Source organism: Lagopus muta, chromosome 2, assembly GCF_023343835.1.
Source record: "Lagopus muta isolate bLagMut1 chromosome 2, bLagMut1 primary, whole genome shotgun sequence".
In the NCBI taxonomy this organism is placed as follows: Eukaryota; Metazoa; Chordata; class Aves; order Galliformes; family Phasianidae; genus Lagopus; species Lagopus muta.
In genome coordinates, this window is record NC_064434.1 from 43,058,937 (window position 1) to 43,066,103 (window position 7,167).

General features: G+C 44.2%; 1 protein-coding gene across 2 annotated transcripts in view; it reads left to right on the top strand.

Moving 5' to 3' along the window:
• The window catches only part of LOC125689889 (sine oculis binding protein homolog), a 109,414-nt gene extending 105,710 nt beyond the window's left edge, over nucleotides 1–3,704 (top strand). For both annotated transcript variants that reach the window (XM_048937624.1, XM_048937625.1), the window contains one exon: nucleotides 2,422–3,704. The gene's annotated coding sequence lies outside the window, so the exon portion shown is untranslated. The remainder of the gene's footprint in view (nucleotides 1–2,421) is intronic.
• The last annotated feature ends 3,463 nt before the right edge of the window (nucleotides 3,705–7,167 follow it).

Below are 7,167 nucleotides of genomic sequence, written 5' to 3' on the forward strand. Positions count from 1 at the left end.
TGTGCAGCTGGGCAGAAGGATGTAGCTGACATGCGTTTTGTCTTTAGTTCAGAGTGAAAATGAAGGGGAGTTTCGTGAACTGCCTGAACACTTGTCCTTTAAAAGGTTAAAAGATGATAAAATCCTTTGAAATTGTGTAAAATTATATTAAGAAAATATTTACTGAGGTCCTGGGGAAATTGCTGCTGTGAAAAGTAGAAAGTGGTATAAGAAGGTGGTATGGAAGGTTGACAAGAGCAAGGAAACCTGACAGCACTGAAACTGAAATGTGGGTTCACAACTTGGGTTAGTCTCCAAGACTAGTCTCTCTATCTGTCCACCTTGACTGGTGGAGAGAGAGGTTCTTCCAGGCATGTTTTGAAGTACCTAAGGCAGCACCTGCTCTGGGTAAGGAAGACAAGGACACTCAAGGTGTGAAAATGGAAATCCAAGACGTTGGAGCGTGAATTCCTGGTGACAGCTGTTATGTCTAGGAAAATTCAGACCTGACGATTAGGGGACATTCCAGTGGGTGGTAGAGCACAGGTTGTGTATATGACTGAAAGTGAGGAAGGATCCATAGCTACCAAGAGCAGAGCAGAAAGAAAAAACCACCCTCAAAATCCAGGGATGGTGCAGAAGGAGCCAACTTGTTATCCCATTTGTGCTGAAGGCCTCCCCTGACTCTTGCAATATGGCAGCCTGACTTCATGGGAAGATAAATCATCAAGTATTCTAAGGGGAAGGTTTTAATGAAGAAGCTTTAAGAATAGTTGACAAAAAAAAAATAGGATAAATTACAGAACTATTACAAGTAACAGATGACTCCAGAGTGTTTTCATGTCTGAGCTTGCTCCCATGCTGACTTCAGATGCACTCTTGTGGTTTATTTTCAGAGTAATTTCTCTGAGAAAAGAATTGCAGTGTCTTTTCTCCAGGGCCATGCATGTCCCAGATGAACCAGGCCTCCTCTAGCATATCAACATTCATTGTCCGGGTGAATTAAGTGCTGAAAAGTCTGCCATGCCAGCCCACATCAGTGACTGCTTTGCCCCTCCCCACCCAGCATCCATTTTTTGCATTGTTTTTTCCTGAACAATATGATGTGAATCTGGAGACAGAAGCATTCAAGGGAGTGCAGAACGAGAGGGAAGCAGCCATGGAAAAAAAATCAGTGTGTGAGTGCACACATGTCTGAAGCCATGTCAATGGCATGGCCTCCTGAGAAGTTAGGACATGATAGGAGCAGCTCTTCATGACTGCTGGCACTGCCAGGGCATTAGCACAGCTTTCACCTACCCTGATGGTATCCAAGCCCACACAGGTGAACCTTCTAAGTTACCTGTCTGAACTGGGTCATCATTCAGCAGAGCTACTCTCCTTCCCCCACCCGCACTGACAGTGGGCAGCCTTCCTGCTTGCTCTTTTTCTATCATCATCTCCAAGTCTGCCTCTGCCTTCGGAGTGGTCTTCCAGCCCCGAGTCAGCACACTGTTTGGCATTGGAAAGCAGGTGTAACCCCGTGCATCCTCTTCAGGCAACCCATATAAGCAACTCTGTTGCTGTATAATTGCAAAAATTTGTCCTTTTGTAGCCATTGCAATTTTTCTATCTGATCAGCAATGTTTGCGGAGTGTTGGGTGCAAGTTCAGCTGGAGTGACAAGCCTATGTTGTTTACTAAAAAGTCATTTGTTTTGGGGGGAAGATACAGGTAGCTGATTTCATTGTGCTGGCCGTGCACACTGGTGTTGGTACAAGGTGTAGAACATCTGACTGTGAAGTGGTAATGATCAGTACTTATTCTGTTTTTTATAGAACCTTGCATGCTGTGTCTGACAAGGATTTTTATTCTGTCACCCTATCGCTACAAAGATGCATTCATCAAACACAGTGACTGTCATGGGAACCAATCACCGGGAAAGATGCTTCTCCAGCCTGGGCTCTGTTACATGGAGCCTATCTGCAGTGGGGAAAAATGAACAGGCTGCACAGAGCCAGCTGACTGCTCCTCACAGAAAGCACTGGGAGCCAACGAGCATCCTCATGCGCTCCTTCCCAAATCACTTATCACTCTGCTGAGCCATTTGAGGCTGACTAGTGAGGGATGGACAGTCATTTTCGTTGATGTATGTTAAGAAACAGACAAAGCACCTGAAGTACAGAGGGAGGTTTCATAGAGAGGATGTAGAATTTGTTTTCACTGCTTCCCTTCTTAATCTCAGAGCGAGATTTCAAGCCAAAAAGTGACAGAAAGCAGCCCTGTACTTTATGAAGAGTACTCAGGAAGTGGACACATCCCAATTCTCAGTCTAGTTCTTGCCCTCAGCACTCCGCACACAAGGCTCTGAGCACGTTGCCCTGAAGCCCAAATGTCACTCCTCACCCTAGATATAGTGGTCTGGGTGCTCAGGGCGTTTACACTGTCCTTGTCTGCTTTGCAGGAACGCTCGCCAACAGGGTACCTTGCATGGAGAAAGGGAGCAGAGCAAACCACATCGCTCCATCCAACGACACCAGCTGGTCCGCTCACCACCCCTCTGGCTAAAAGTCAAGCAAATAAAGCAGCTTCCCATCACGAAGTCCCTCTGAGGAAGCCTCAGTCCCACGGGTGCCTTTGACCCAGAAGACAGCACATCATGGACCCACACAGTGTGCTCAGCATTCCCGCGACCGCCCCTCTTCTCCTCCAAGGAACGCTTTCTCCTCTTGGTTTCTTGCTGTGGGGATTTTTCACCCTGGTTTCAAAAACCACATGGACCAACGTAGGTACTTTTTCCCTCCCTGACTTCAAAGTTCAGATATTTGAGACTGGACAGTGATATGGATTTTTTTTTTTTCCTTTTTTTTTTTTTTTTTCTTCGAAAAACTGCTGTGGTTTTGCTGCTACACTAAGAATCGTGATTTGCATTGTATGGTTTTGGACCTATTCAAGTTTTGATGGGGGAAAGGGGTAATACTGGAGTAGCAACGCTTCAGAGTCATCTCTGTCCTACCCACGATGCACTTTTAAATGAAGAGGTAGAATATTTTATTGGCTAATATACTTTCCTTGTTATTTTTACAAAGGCCACCTTTATCCTTTCTAATGCCATATTTTCAGTGTTACACTTTTATGGCTTTTAATTTTTGATTTGACAGATGTAAGAAGCAGCATGAATAGTTTATACTGTGGTTTTTCAGAGACTGAATGCCAAGAGAACTCAGTAAATGTTTATTCTTCTCAGCTTTCTCTTTAAATTCCCCTAAATAGCGCCCCATTTGGGAACAGAGCAAGAGTGTTGAACTAAAGACCAAAATTCCCTCAAGGTGTAAAATAATCTGAGGGGAATATTTGCTGGGCGTCACGAAAGACTCGGATGAAATTTCAACCCTGATGGTTTTCAGTGATCCAGGAAGGCAGTGAGACAATCTCTCCATATGCATAGCCCTTTCATGATAATTAGAATGGTATGGACAAACCAATGAAAACAAGGGTAAAGTGAGAAAGATCCCTCATGATTCTGTTTCACTGTTTGCTTTCTCCTGTCATGGTTAAGAGAAATGTGCAATTCGATCCTCAATCAGTGGGTGGAGGATAACAGGGTAGAATTTACTTGTGTGCACTTGTACAGTCGTAGCCAAGAGTCCAAAAGTACACTAGAGCATGTTATACTGGCACTGAATTGGTAAGAGAGTCGTGGAGTATCCCATTCTGACAAATACAAAAAAAAAAAACAACAAAACAAAACAAAAAAAACACAAAAGAAAAAAAAAACACAAAAAAAATCAAAAATAAAACAAAAAAAAATTAAAAAAAATAATCAGATCACCTTGTGATACAGTGTAACTGTTTACTAACTCCAATAAAGCAATTGTTCACTCTCCAGTGTTCAGAGCACACCTTTTCTATAAGGCTGCTGCGGGGCAATGAGAGCAGTTGGCAGAAGCGGGGCTGATGGTGTTGGCGGTGCTGGGAATGGGGTTTCCAAGTCAGCTGAGCCAGAGCCTTGTAGCGACGGTGCACTGTGAGCACTATGTATATACTGTATTTCTATATTTTCCTTTGTACAGATTCACTTAAGTCAAGCTACTGTTTTACAGGTGCTCCTTATTTATTAGAGCTGTGAAAGCTTGGAAAACACACCGGGCGAGCGAGCTCGCTTTTTAAAAAAAAACACAAAAAAAAGAAAAAAAAAAAGAAAAAAAAAGGGCAGGGGGGGAATCCAACAGCTCCTGAGCCAAGGGAGAGAACTCCAAGAGACATCGATGAAACATCTTCAAGAGAGCAAGAATCTAAAGCACCCTCTGTGTGCTCTGCATTCCTTTTGGGCTTGCAACACTTTTCTCTCTCCCTGACTGGTGTCAGATTTATTAAAACAAAATAAATCTCCAAGAAAAAAAATGCACTTAAACGTGCTGTTGTTTTATTATTATTATTTTCTTTTTGTGCATGCAGCTATTCACTCCTCTACCTGCCTGGTCACTGCTGACACAAAGGTCACTCTGAAGGTTGAGAAATGTGCCTAAATGATTGCATCTCTTCTGTGAAGAAAGGCTGAGGGAGCTGGGCTTGTTCAGCCTGCATCAGGCTGTGGGGAGACTGCACTGCGACCCTTCAGTTCCTAAAGAGAACTTATGAACAGGAGGGAGACTGACGTTTTACACGGTCTGTTAGTGATAGTAAAACAGGAATGGCTTTAAACTAAAAGAGGGGAAATTCAGGTTATATTTTAGGAAGAAATTTTTTAATCAGAGAGTGCTGAGGCACTGGCACAGCTGCCCAAGAAATGTGGGTGCCCCATCCCTGGAGGTGTTCAAGGCCAGGTTGGATGGGGTCCTGGGCAGCTGAGCCAGGGGGTGGCAGCCCTGCCCATGGCAGAGGGTGTGACTTGGCGGGCTTTGAGGTTTCTTCCAGTCCAAGCCATTCTGTGATTGTAAGTGATCCTGGAGGCCATATCTGTGTCCCTTCCATTTTTGTGCCTCCATCATATCCCAGCTTTTGCAGTATTCAAGGTGGGGGGAAAAAACCCAACATCTCATCTGCACTGAGATTCAGGCCCTGAAATACACAGGAGAGCCCTGTCAGCTGCTCTGACCGCAGCTTTGTTCCCTTCAAGGGGATATCTGTGAGCACAGTGTGCTCATGCCCATGCATTTGGGGCCCGTGTGTGGAGTGTGTTCCACATGCCTTTTGCAAGGATGTGGTTTTTCAATGCATGAACTCCCCCTGAAATCAAGCCTAGGCTCTTTCAAGAACCAAACTCCTCCCAAATGCCCCCAGCTCTGCAACATCAACATGCTTGCAGGCCCTGAGCTGTCTTGCAGAAGGGTGTTTGCTTCCCAGCTCTTGGCCGGTGCTGCTGACAGAGGGAGTTGAAATGTCCGGTGAGCTTTGTAACTTCTGACTTGATTTCATTAAGCAGTCATGTAAGGAAAACAACAGCAGCAGAGGCACGCTGCTTGGAAGGGTGTGCAGAGCAGAGCTTGTCTCGCTAGTAAACAGCTTGCTACATCTCTATTTATTCATCTGAACTTGGCTATAAAATCAAGGCCGCATGTATTGATTTTGCTTTTGTCAGTGGTCCAGAATTGTTAGCACACATTTTCACTCTTCTGAAAAACAACAGACTCTTCAGAGAAATCTTTGTCTCTCCTGTGAGCCGCTTTTTCCACACGCGGAATCAGTATGGCAGAGGTGCAGAAAGTGATCGGGGCTGAAGTTGATTTGGGGTTTTCCAAAGGATCACAGACTTACCTTAGCTTTCCTGAAAATTTTCCTGTGTTATGCTTTTTTTTCCCCCCAAAATTCGGAATATGAACAACTGACTGAGACAGTTGAATTGGTTCATTGTTTGCTATTTTAAAAATATCTACAGCTGCGTATCTGTGGAGAAATCTCCAAGCACACATAAACCTTCAGCGAAATGTAGACCAAATGGTATGATACATTATGCAAAAGAAACCTGCTCTGTTTTTTAGGCCAAATCCACCCCTTGCATAATGCCAACAAAATGAGTGGAATTACACAAAGGACATGAGAAGGTCCTTTGCAATTAACAGGAACCCAGCAAAGGGCTGCAGAATGGCTCTCGCTCGCCACTGATGTTATTTATTATGGACTAATTCACAATAACCAAGCCAAGCCCTTTCCCAGAGAATCTACCATTAAGGAGGCAGACAAAGAAAATCCTGATGTACTGGGAGATGCACGGGAAGGCTCTGCCTGCAGCAGCCATTGCACATGTGCTGTTAGGAGCTGCAGAGGCTATGCTCACAAGCAGAAGAGGTGGCTTTGCCTCAAGACCTTGAAATCTGCCCCATGCGAACCCCATCATGTGCTAGGCAGAGGGGGAGTTTGCTGCGATCAAGATGCTCGGATCCTTCTGCTGGCAATGAATGCTTGCTGCCAGCAAGCTTTGCCCTTGCTGCAAACACTCCGCATTAATTACGTTCCTGTTGTCCTAGATGAGTTTGAGGGCTTTTTTTTTCTTTTTTTCCCAGAACTGCTACACATTTTGCCATTTGGTTAGCTCAATTCCATGAATAAGATGGTCCCATAAAATGAAAGGATTTTGTGTTTTTTTGTTTTTTTGTTTTTTTTTTTGTGTGTGTGTGTGTGTGCTAAATGATGGAAATAAATTTGCTTTGTTCAAATAAGAGCCATAAGCCAAATTTGCAAGGATGCTTATCCAAGTGAGATATCCCATTCTGAGGTCCATATTTGGACACCCAAATCAACACTCAGCCAAACACATGCATGAGGCATTTCAGCGCCATTCGGAGTGTCCATATATAGAACTGGATGCTCAAACTTCATTGCCTTTGTTTTAAAAATAGGCCTGGGATATGGAAAGGCATCATTTAATAACAACGATGACAAACATGCAGTTGTCAAAAACAGAACCCATTTGCCCGTGCCGGTGCAAGTTGATTCCCTCAGAGTCACTCTGGATTCACGGAGATCTAATTCAAAAATGGAATTGCTTTGCTTTCCACTCCCACCCAAACCCGACTCAGTGTTTGGGATCACTTCTGTGACACTGTGAGGAGCTGACTGAGCCACCATGCAAAAAAAAAAAACCAAAACAAAAATAAGGCTGCTGACAGTCTCTTTTCCTGAAGCTGTTCCCTGGTGTCTCTACCAATACCTATTGTCTGGAGCAGGTGAGAGTCAAGACTGCTTCACCTGCTGCTCTCCTGAAATATTT